The 12,126-nt window shown below is 46.4% G+C and overlaps 1 protein-coding gene across 4 annotated transcripts in view; it reads left to right on the top strand.

The window, feature by feature from the left end:
* LOC146839650 (uncharacterized) overlaps nucleotides 1-12,126 on the top strand; it is a 230,749-nt gene that overhangs the window by 215,394 nt on the left and 3,229 nt on the right. The gene's annotated exons all lie outside the window — the stretch shown is intronic.

Below are 12,126 nucleotides of genomic sequence, written 5' to 3'. Positions count from 1 at the left end.
GGCACCGAAGAAAAAATCGGCACCTACCTCCACGCCGAGCTCCGCACCGAAACCCTTGGTGTCGAAACCCGGCTTCTCCGTGCCGACCAAACATCATAAGACCCTCGGCACCGACTCTCCAGTGCCGAAGCCTATCTCGGCGCCGAACAAAAAAACCGAGACTCCAAAAAAGCACATCACAGACAAGCCTAAAAAGCCGTCGACCCCGAAAACGTCGACGCCGACCGAACACCCGGTGTCACAAGAACTATTCACACCGGACCCTTTACAAAAGACACTTACCAAAGATCCAAAGATTGGACATTTGGCTCTAAGTTCAAAAAAGAGACATTTGGACAAACCAGCTCCACCTCCACCTCCATAGAAGAAAGACTGTGCTACCTCCCCTTTCAGGGTGCCTTCCCCACCTCCTCCACCCTCTCCACCTCCCCCACCTTCTCCACCCCTGCCTCATCGCTCTCCGACACCGTCTCCAGTCCATTATGATCAGGGGGACACATATTACGATCCTGCGGATGTGCCACAAGATCCCACCCCTACAGGATCCCCAGACCCATGGGATGATTACAACAATCCAGACATCCCAGATGTCCCACAGGATGACCTTTATCCATCTAGGCCATCCCCACCAGAAGACTCCTTAGGTTTCCACCACCTACTTCAGAGGGCGGCACATTATCACGGGGTGGAGTTACATAGTGACCCAATAGAGGAAGATTTCCTCCTAGACACCTTTGACACTGCAGATAGGTCTACTGCAATTTTACCTATGCTCAAAGGGGTTATAAAACACGCACCAGAGGTTTTTAACGACCCAGTCAGGGCTAGGGTCATAAACCCACGCATAGAAAAGAAGTATAAAGCTGCCCCCTCAGATCCTGTCTACATCAGAGGGCCGGCACCACTGGATTCTTTAGTGGTATCCACAGCTAGGAAAAGATCTAATTCCCAGGCGTCAGGAGAAACACCACCCCCTGACAAGGAGTCCAAGCTCCTGGACGCGTCAGGAAAACGTACTGCGTCACAGGCAGCCAATATATGGTGTATCGCCAACGCCCAAGCGCTATTGGCCAGATGCGACAGAGCGCATTATGATGAGCTAGAAACCATCATGCACCATCTTCTAGAAAAGTACAGAACTAGGGCTAATGAATTGATTCAGGAGGGAAAAATCATAACTAACACCTCTATACCCTGTGCCTTAGATGCATCAGACACAGCCTCCAGGGCAATTAACACTAGCGTCCTCCTCCGTCGCCACGCTTGGCTGCGAGTGTCAGGTTTTAAACCTGAAGTACAAGCCTCTATATTAAACCATCCTTTTGACCAACAACATTTATTTGGTCCAAAAATAGATGAGGCTCTCGAGAAGATGAAAAAAGACACGGACACGGAAAAATCTATGGGAGCCCTACAGTCACATCCTCCTAGGTGCTCTTTTCGCCGCTCTAACTTTCGAAGCACGGGCAGAGGCTACTCCTCAGATAGCGCATCCACATCCTAAAAATCCCCTCCTCAGTCTACCTTCACAAGGGGTTATCAAAGGGGCTGCTATAGAGGCAATAACAATAAAGGCAGAGGCAAAACAAATACCGTCCGCTCTGCCACACCGCCTACCCAATGACTTCCCCACGCTCCCCCAGACCATTCCACTCTGGTCGGGGGCAGGCTACAAAATTTCCTTCACGTCTGGGAGACCATCACCTCAGACAAATGGGTGACCCAAATTATTCGTTCGGGGTACTGCCTAGAATTAACATCTACCCCCCCAAACTTTCCACCCAGGCAACGCACCATGTCACAAGAACATGCCACGTTACTAAAACAGGAGGTAGTCTCCCTCCTGCAAAAACAGGCTATAGAAAGAGTCCCCGTCAATCAGCAAAATTTAGGGGTCTACTCCCTGTACTTTCTGATACCAAAAAGAGACGAAACTCTATGACCTATTCTAGATCTTCGGCCTCTAAACACATACATACATTCAGACCATTTTCATATGGTAACACTCCAGCAGGTACTTCCGCTCCTCTCCCAAAATGACTTTCTCACCACACTGGACTTGAAAGACGCATACTTTCACATTCCTATACACCATGCTCACAGAAAGTACCTCAGATTCGTAGTGGACGGGCAACACTACCAGTTCAAAGTGCTCCCGTTCGAGGTCACAACAGCACCCAGGGTATTTACCAAGTGCCTAGCAGTAGTGGCGGCACACCTCAGAAGACAGCACATTCACGTCTTCCCTTATTTGGACGACTGGCTAATAAAAGCCAAATCCTACAATCAATGTGTACATCACACCGCCACTACAATCCATCTGCTTCACCAGATAGGTTTCACAGTAAACCACCAAAAGTCCCAGCTGATACCATCCCACATAAAGCAATACCTAGGTGCCACCATAGACACCTCAAGAGCCATAGCCTACCCCAATCCGGCCAGGATTGCAAGCATACAGGCTTTGCGTCAAAGATTCATGCCTCAACACTCCCTTCCAGCAAGGGTGTTTATGCAACTGATAGGGATGATGGCCTCTTGCATTTTCATAGTGCCCCACGCAAGACTCCAGATGCGTCCACTCCAAGAGTGCTTAGCGCGCCAATGGAACCAGGCCCAGGGGAAACTGACGGATCTGGTGTTGGTAGACGGTCGTACCATCGCTCTCTGCACTGGTGGAACACCACAAACCTGTCCATAGGTCGACCGTTCCTGGATCCGGTTCCACAAATAATCCTAACAACAGACGCATCGCTCTCCGGCTGGGGAGCTCATCTGCTACACCTCACAGTGCAGGGCACATGGACGCCACAACAAAGGTTACTCCACATCAACCATCTGAAGATACTGGCAATCTTTCTAGCCCTAAAATCCTTTCAAACTAAGATTTCAGGCAAGGCAGTCCTCATTCGCACAGACAACATGACTGCCAGGTACTATATTCAAAAACAGGGGGGCACACACTCTCCACAGTTCTCTCAACTAGCACAGAGCATATGGAGATGGGCAATTCCACACAAGATTTTTCTCCTAGCCCAACATGTCCCAGGAGTCCAGAACACCATAGCAGATCTGCTCAGCAGACAGACGCAGCAGATCCACGAGTGGGAACTTCACCCGCAGGTTCTTCACCCGTTCTTTCAGAAGTGGGGGCATCCACAAATAGACCTCTTCGCCACCCACGAAAAGAAAAAATGCCCAAGCTTCGCCGCCAGATACCCACACCCATTGTCCAAAGGCAATGCGATATGGATGAACTGGTCAGGAAAATTTGCGTACGCTTTTCCACCTCTCCCACTAATTCCATTAGTGGTGCGAAAGCTACAACAGCACTCCCTCACGCTCATCCTAGTAGCTCCAACATGGGCCAGACAACCGTGGTACACCACGCTGCTGGAACTCTCGGTAGTGCCGCACCAAAAGTTACACCTCTCACCATGCCTCCTAACCCAGAACCATGGAGAGATCAGGCACCCGGACCCAGCTCAACTCAACCTTGCGATCTGGCTCCTGAGATCCTAGAATTCGGATACCTTAATCTTCCCCCTGATTGCATGAACATTATCAGAGAAGCTAGACGCCCTACTACTAGAGCGTGCTACGCCGCAAAATGGAAAAGATTTGTTGTTTACTGCCATAACAACACAATCGACCCTTTAGATGCATCTATACAGCACATCATTTGTTATTTGCTCCATCTACAAAGGTGTAACCTAGCATATACATCTATTCGGTTACACCTTGTAGCAATCGCTGCTTACCTACAGAACAGACAGCACCTATCACTTTTCAGGGTGCCTGCCATTAAAGCCTTCATGGAAGGCCTCAAAAGAGTAATTCCACCCAGAGTGCCACCCTCACCTGTGTGGAACTTAAATATAGTTCTCACAAGGCTAATGGGGCCGCCTTTCGAACCATTACATAAATCTGAACTGCAATTTCTCACATGGAAAACAGCTTTTCTAGTGGCCATCACTTCCCTTAGAAGGGTCAGTGAAATACAAGCACTCACTATACAGGAACCTTTTCTCCAAATGCATCAGAACAAGGTTGTACTCCGCACCAACCCAAAATTCCTACCCAAAGTAATTTCCCCCTTCCATCTAAACCAATCGGTAGAATTACCGTTTTTTTTCTTGCAACCTCAAACTGTTGCAGAAAGGGCTCTACACACACTAGATGTTAAAAGGGCCTTACTTTACTATATTCAAAGAACACAGCCTTTCAGAAAGACCAAACAGCTATTTGTCTCTTTCTCTCCGCCACATAAAGGCAACCCCATCTCTAAGTCAGGGATAGCTAGGTGGATTGTAAAATGCATACAGATTTGCTACCACAAAGCAAAACGCACGCTATCTGTTCCCCCTAAAGCCCACTCTACACAGAAGATTGGGGCTTCTATGGATTTTCTAGGGAACATACCATTAGATGATATCTGCAAAGCAGCGACATGGTCAACACCGCACACTTTCACAAAACATTACTGTGTAGATGTGCAAACCAAACAACAAGCTAGTGTGGGCCAGGCTGTACTAAAAACATTGTTCCAAACCACTGCAACAGATACTGGTGGTCGCCGCTAGGATTGGGTACTGCTATATAGTCTATGCAAAAGTGTGTAATCTGCAGCTCATATGCCTCGAACGGAATATGCTACTTACCAGTATGCATCTGTTCTTGGCATGTAGAGCTGCAGATCTACACACGCCCACCCGCCTCCCCGGCTACTGGTATCTGTTCCAGTCTATCTTATTTAGATACAACACACATGGGTTTCTTTACTTTTATTACTACGCCCCATCTTTCCCTGCTGGCGAAAAACAATCTGAGGATGGAGCCGAAGCCCATGCGCAATACGGACCAAAGGAGGAGTCACCGACCTCGCGACTTCCAAAGACTTTCCAGATCTATGCAAAAGTGTGTAGATCTGCAGCTCTACATACCAAGAATAGATGCATACTGGTAAGTAGCATATTCCTATTAGGGACTCATTGAATTCACAACACAATCATAGAAATTCAAACTGAAAATGAGAGGAAAAGGAATTCCCTTCAGGTGGTCAGCTGTTGGTTCACTCCTAATGGTGAGAAATCCTTCACCAATATTTAGAAGAACAGGGGGCTCCAAACAGTAGCATGTTCTCTTGACAGTGTCCTCCTCACTACAGCTATAGATGGACTCTCAAGGCAGCGTGATGCCTCTAAAGGCCAAATCCACTTATTAACTACATCCACGCAGCTCTTCTCGCCGTGCACGTCTGACCAACTGGCTGCTGCACTGAGATGAGGAACTGGCAGCCATCTTCACTAAGAAATGAGGTATCAGGAGTGAACAAATGATAGTTCTGATGTCAACCAAAAACAAGCATTTGCAATGCGACCGGCCTTTGGGACCTTATATGTATTTAACGGATGTATGACGTTACAACGCACACTATTACAACGCATGCACTTACAACGCATTTTTTACAACGCATAATCCATTACAACGCATGACATTACAACGCATGACACTACAACGCATTTTTAAAAAATACCTTTACAACGCACTACCATTACAACGCATACTACCTTTACAACGCATACCATTACAACGCATAATATTAAATTGCATTTAAGGTAAGTATTAGATAGTATAGGGGTAAAAATTACTATTCTAACTCCAGGGGGTGCAACAGTTGGGTAAGTGTTGGATAGTGTAGGGGTAAAATTTACTATTCTAACTCCAGGGGGTGCAACAGTAGGGTAAGTGTTGGATAGTGTAGGGGTAAAAATTACTATTCTAACTCCAGGGGGTGCAACAGTAGGGAAAGTGTTGGATAGTATAGGGGTAAAAATTACTATTCTAACTCCAGGGGGTGCAACAGTAGGGTAAGTGTTGGATAGTATAGGGGTAAAAATTACTATTCTAACTCCAGGGGGTGCATCAGTAGGGTAAGTGTTGGATAGTATAGGGGTAAAAATTACTATTCTAACTCCAGGGGGTGCATCAGTAGGGTAAGTGTTGGATAGTATAGGGGTAAAAATTACTATTCTAACTCCAGGGGGTGCATCAGTAGGGTAAGTGTTGGATAGTATAGGGGTAAAAATTACTATTCTAACTCCAGGGGGTGCATCAGTAGGGTAAGTGTTGGATAGTATAGGGGTAAAAATTACTATTCTAACTCCAGGGGGTGCATCAGTAGGGTAAGTGTTGGATAGTATAGGGGTAAAAATTACTATTCTAACTCCAGGGGGTGCATCAGTAGGGTAAGTGTTGGATAGTATAGGGGTAAAAATTACTATTCTAACTCCAGGGGGTGCATCAGTAGGGTAAGTGTTGGATAGTATAGGGGTAAAAATTACTATTCTAACTCCAGGGGGTGCATCAGTAGGGTAAGTGTTGGATAGTATAGGGGTAAAAATTACTATTCTAACTCCAGGGGGTGCATCAGTAGGGTAAGTGTTGGATAGTATAGGGGTAAAAATTACTATTCTAACTCCAGGGGGTGCATCAGTAGGGTAAGTGTTGGATAGTATAGGGGTAAAAATTACTATTCTAACTCCAGGGGGTGCATCAGTAGGGTAAGTGTTGGATAGTATAGGGGTAAAAATTACTATTCTAACTCCAGGGGGTGCATCAGTAGGGTAAGTGTTGGATAGTATAGGGGTAAAAATTACTATTCTAACTCCAGGGGGTGCATCAGTAGGGTAAGTGTTGGATAGTATAGGGGTAAAAATTACTATTCTAAATCCAGGGGGTGCATCAGTAGGGTAAGTGTTGGATAGTATAGTGTAATATTATGCGTTGTAATGGTATGCGTTGTAATGGTAGTATGCGTTGTAATGGAATGCGTTGTAAAGGTAGTTTTTAAAAATGCGTTGTAGTGTCATGCGTTGTAATATCATGCGTTGTAATGGATTATGCGTTGTAAAAAATGCGTTGTAATGGTAGTGCGTTGTAAAAGTTGCGTTGTAAAGGTTGTTCCCCGTATTTAACTATGCAGCACATTAACCTGGGTGCTGAACATCTACTGTTCTTTAACATTGAGGGAAAGTGAGCACCAAACTGCGTGACACGCCAGGTATGGGAACACATCGAGAGAAATACTGCCTTTCAGTGGGAAATGGCTTAGTCTAAAGCTCTGTTTTTAATATAATTGCGTAAGAAGCCTATTTCACTGGAATGGAATGCGATGCTGGAAGAAATTATAGCTACGGATATCTCGATACAATAAGATGAGTAATGCACCTCACTACATAATGCAGCTAGAGGTGCAGAGAGCAAAAAACAAACAAAAAAATTGCCCCGGTGAGCCACTAAATTGGTGTGAGGAACTAAATAACTGTCTAGAATATTTACGCTGAATGGCAGTATTGTAGGAAAGTGGCTCTATATATACCGTTCCCAAATAGGTACAGTGTGTATAGAGTCCACTTTCCCCAGAGGTTTGGCAGAGGCTAAAGTTAGATATACCCTTACTCTCTAAAGTGGTAGCTTGGTCGAGCAGTAAGGCAGTATCAGAGGACAGTGTAAAGCATTTCTTGTACACAAATGGTCTCACACACTCAAGAACTGAACTCAATGCCAATGGATTGTATATAAAAATATATGGTTGTTTTATTTTAGAACCAACAATAGGTATCAAAATATACTTTCTCAGAATTAGATGCTTTAGTTAAATACTTTGCAAAAGAAAATTGACTTGGAATGCAATAGTTACAGTTTGTTGCAATAGGCAACACAATTTCAAACGCAATAATACATTGAGCTCAATGGGAATTTTAAATTATATGCAATGGATTACTTTCAGGATTACTTTTCTAACTCCAGGACTGGATCCTAGATTCAGTCCTGGGACAGTTCTTGGAAACAAGTGAGTAAATACGTTTTAGCTACTGTTGTGATTTTTAAGCAATATTTTGCTATTTTAAAAGTTGACAGAAACTTTTTCTGATCAAATTACCAATGTTATCCTATGGAAGGAAATTCACTTAGCAGGTAAGTGGGGTTATGGTTACTTTTTCTAGGTCAGTGTTAGATCCTGGATCCAGCACTAGTGTACCAACTCTAAGCAGTTGGGAAACTGCGTTAAAGTTATACAGGCGATTTTTAGGGACTATTTATAAGTTTACAAAATCGACACTTGGAAGAAATTTCATAGAAAAACAGTCAATGGTTTCCTATGGAAGAAAATTCAAGTTCCGGGTAAAGTATGTTCTAGTTACTTTTGTAATCCAGTGCTGGGCTCCTAGGCTCAGTACTGGGACATCTATCTAAAACAGGTAAGTAATTACGTTTTCACAGTTGGTACGATTTTTAAAGAATATTTGTAGTTTGCAAAAATCACAGTCAGAAATACAGTCAATGGTTTCCTATAGAAGAAAATTGAGTTGGTGGTAAGTACGGTAGTGAGTACTTTTCAGGGTCAGTGCTGGGCACCAAGATCGAGCACTGGGATCGCTCCTGATAGCAGGTGAGTATTTCCGTTTTCGTTACTCGGTTGATTGTAGGTGAATATTTTAAAGTTTAGAAACTCCACACAGAAGAAATTTCAGAAGAAACCAGTCAATGTTACCCTATGGAAGAAAAGTGAGTTTTCAGCTTTTGGGTAAGTACTCGACTGGCAGAGTTAAGGTTCTGGGCACAGACTCAGGGGTTTCCCAGTGTCAGGTAAGTACAGTTGTTACACCCTCAGCGGCACAGGGGCAGCCGGGTGCAGAGTGAGTTAGGCCCAATATTATCCTATGGGAGGCAGGGAGGCCTTGGCTGTGGGAGCTGGGCTCCTGGTTACTTGCTCAGGGCAAATGGGGAAGTAGATAGGAGTAGAAGTTGCACTGCCAGGGCCACTCGGGCGGCTGGGTGCAGGGTGCTTTTGAGCCGTCGGGCGCACAATGGATTGCAATGTAAAAACTCAAGGACGAACAAAGGCTGCAAGCTCGGGGACGAAGATTCTTCAGGTATGCCCACCACTTCGAGAGGTAGGTTGGGTAGTTGGAGGATAGGTAGGTACCCAGGAGTCAGGCACAGGGGGCCGCATGACGCTGGGTGCAGGGGTGCCTTTTAGTGTCGGGAAATCTTACCCTCTGTTGATTGCGGTTGGGGGGGGGTCCATGGTTCTGAGGCTGCAGGCGTCGTCAGGGGCATCGAGGAGGGTCCTTGGGTGCCGGATTCGGGGTCACAGTCACTGGGGGGACATCCTCGGGGTCTTTGTCCACTCCAGCACAGGCCAGGCTTGGCGGGTGCAGAGTGTGCAGGGTTCGCGGTTCTGGGCTGATGCCAGGGGTTAGATACTTGCTTTGAGCAGAGCCACTGCTCGTGGGAGTCCCAGATGCTCAGAGTCACAAGGTAGCCAGGTCCTCCGGGGTTTGTGAGGTTGCTGGCCACAGGAGATGCCGGGATTTAGCAGGAGCAGGTTCGAGGGTCGACAGGCCGGTAGGGCTGGGGCCAAAGCAGTTGGTGTCTTCCTCTTCTTAGCAGCTACACGGCAGGTCTTCTTTCTTCTTGCTCTTCTTTGCTTTTTCGGAATCTGGAATCTGAGGAAGGAAGGTTCAGGGTGCCCCTAAATACTAAATTTAGGGGTGTTACAGGTAGGTAAAGGGCAGGGACCACTGGGTCCCTGTCCTGGGGTGGGTACACCCCCTATCCTGCCACTCTCCTGTGGGAGGGGGCCAGTGGCCTAGTCCTGATTGGGCAGGGCTCCCCATCTTCACCTTGCCTCCCCCACCAGAGGGGTAGGGTTGGCAGAGGCTGGCACACCCTCTGTCCTTCCTTGGGGTTTCCGGCCAGTCTTCCCGCCAGTGTGGGGGTTTAGAACCGGTAGGGGCCAGTTGTTGAGTACAGCAAGTGGCCTGGAGAAGCTCACAAAGGCGGCATGCCTTTGAAGCTTCCCCTGCCCATCCTGGGGGAGTAGATCTAGCACCTCACCCAGGATGTGTATTGTTGGAGGCCCAGGAGAGCGGATGGCTCTCTACCCAGGGGTCCAGCAACATGTCTGTTGTGTGGCAGCCTAGGCAGCCCCTCAGACCAGACGTGGATTGTAGGTTAGGTTCAGGGGGCATCTCTAAGATGCCCTCTGTCGTGCATGGTACATTAAATCCTGCACTGGCATCAGTGCGGGTTTAATGTGCTGAGAAGTTTGATATCATCATGGTGCTGCGGAGTTCGTGATTGATGAGCTCCCAGTACCATATACTCTTAAATGGCAGCACTGCACTTACAGTGCCCAGGAATGGACCTGGGTACTGTAAGGGCACAGAGCTCATGCTCCTGTGCCCACACCACTGTCATAGGGCAACCAGCTAGAGGGGAGGATGATGTATGCCAGGGCAGTGTATGTTGTGGGCATGGCACACAGGGATGTGTGCCATGTCGACTCTCTGTTTTGTCCTGTACCCAGACACTCAGCCTGCAAGGGCAGTGTGTTTGTGTTAGGGTACAGGGCCTCTAAGGGTGGCACAAGAAGTGCTGCAGCCCTAAGAGGCCTTCCCTGGTCACAAGGCCCTGGGTACATAGGGTACCATTTACCAGGGGCTAACATGTGGCCAGGGTTTGCCAATTTGGGCAGGAGTCCGGGGCACACTCAAAGTACAATCAGCAATTCAGCAAAAAGTGGGGGCATATCATGCAAGAAAGATGGCACTTTCTCACAAGTATCAACTAAGAAAACGTACTGAGTGTGTGCAGGGGGGAAGGGGGTGGGATACTGTTGGTTAGTTGTAAGTTGTGTGAAGGAGGAGGGTCAACAGGTTTATTTCATAACTGTGAAACATTGAATATACCAACATAATATGTGCTTCTGTTGATACTGTAATGTAATGCATATCAGACTGTTATACTTACTAGAATGTATTGACAGTAGGAAGCAAACACGTGTAATGCACATTATTAAGATGTGTGCCATTGATAATGGCTGATGTCATATTAAGAAAAGCAATAAAATCTGTTTAAAAAAATCCAAAAATAATCAGGGCCTTCGGTGGTCATATCACTGAAAATACAAGATTTGAAAAAAAAAAAAATTCTACGGGTGCTCGTGGAAGACAATTTCTATGGACTGGAATCTAGAAAATGCTAGAGTGATTCTGGTATTTTACCGACCTCTGCTGGTCGTTTTCTATCAAGAAAGTTAAATAGAAGCAGTTGCCAGAAAATGAAAAAGAAAAAAAAGAAAGTCTCTCAGCAGAAAGCAATTCTGGTATTTTACTGACCTCTGCTGGTCGTTTTCTATCAATACAGTTTAAATAGAGGCAGCTGAACAGAAAAAAAGTCCCTAAGCGGAAGCAGACAAGTCCTAGGGCTGATCTCCAGAGCTCACAAAGTACATACACAAATAAGTATATAATATTGAGTATATACTCAATATTATCCGAACTATATCCGAACTAGGGTCCCAGTTCCTAAAGGTGGAATTCCCCCCTCCACCTCCCGACCTCTGTGGGTTACACCCACGAGTTACACAGGTGTATCTCCCTACCCTTGTCTCCTTCTCTACTCTCGGAACAGCATACCCTCTTCTTTGTATGGTGGCCTGGGCATGTATGCTGGACCTGGAAAAAGCCCATTGGTCCCCTCTTTTTGATATCTGTAATCAACCCCCACCTCCTTCCCCCTCCTGCAGCTGTGGTTTCTGCCCTCAGTCGAAGCAGGTAAGCAGAGCTGTGCTGACGGGCTCTCAAAGATCCCTGTCAGCCTGGAGGCCTTTACGATGTAGCAACCGTGGGTAACGAGTTTTGTTATCAATTGTTTAAATTAGAAATATGGCCTCCTTGCTTGAGGGTGCTTCTGATAGCCAACACTAATATATCAGCTCTGCTGAGAAGAACTGGCACTGCCTTATTAAAAGTATTTCAGCCCTGGCAAGAGGTGCCAGAGGGCACAATTAATGGCGTATCAGTCCCCAATGAGCTGTTATTTTGTTTTATAAGTTTTATAGTCCTGCTCCAGTGTGAGATTAATATTGAGGCCTTATAGTATGAGTTCTTTCTTATCACCATACCCGATTCCCCCGTCTTCGCCACACCTCTGGTGCCCACCTCTCAGAGCAGTGAGCTGCTGGTGTGCCTGTTTTCCCATGCCCAGCTCTGGAATAGAAGTTTGCTACACCCTTGTGTTGCTGGCAGCAAGGCTGAGGGAGGTGCAGGAAGG

Source organism: Triturus cristatus, chromosome 4_1, assembly GCF_964204655.1.
Source record: "Triturus cristatus chromosome 4_1, aTriCri1.1, whole genome shotgun sequence".
Classification (NCBI taxonomy): domain Eukaryota; kingdom Metazoa; phylum Chordata; class Amphibia; order Caudata; family Salamandridae; genus Triturus; species Triturus cristatus.
The sequence above is the reverse complement of the archived record's forward strand: the minus strand, read 5'-3'. Positions and strand labels throughout refer to the sequence as shown.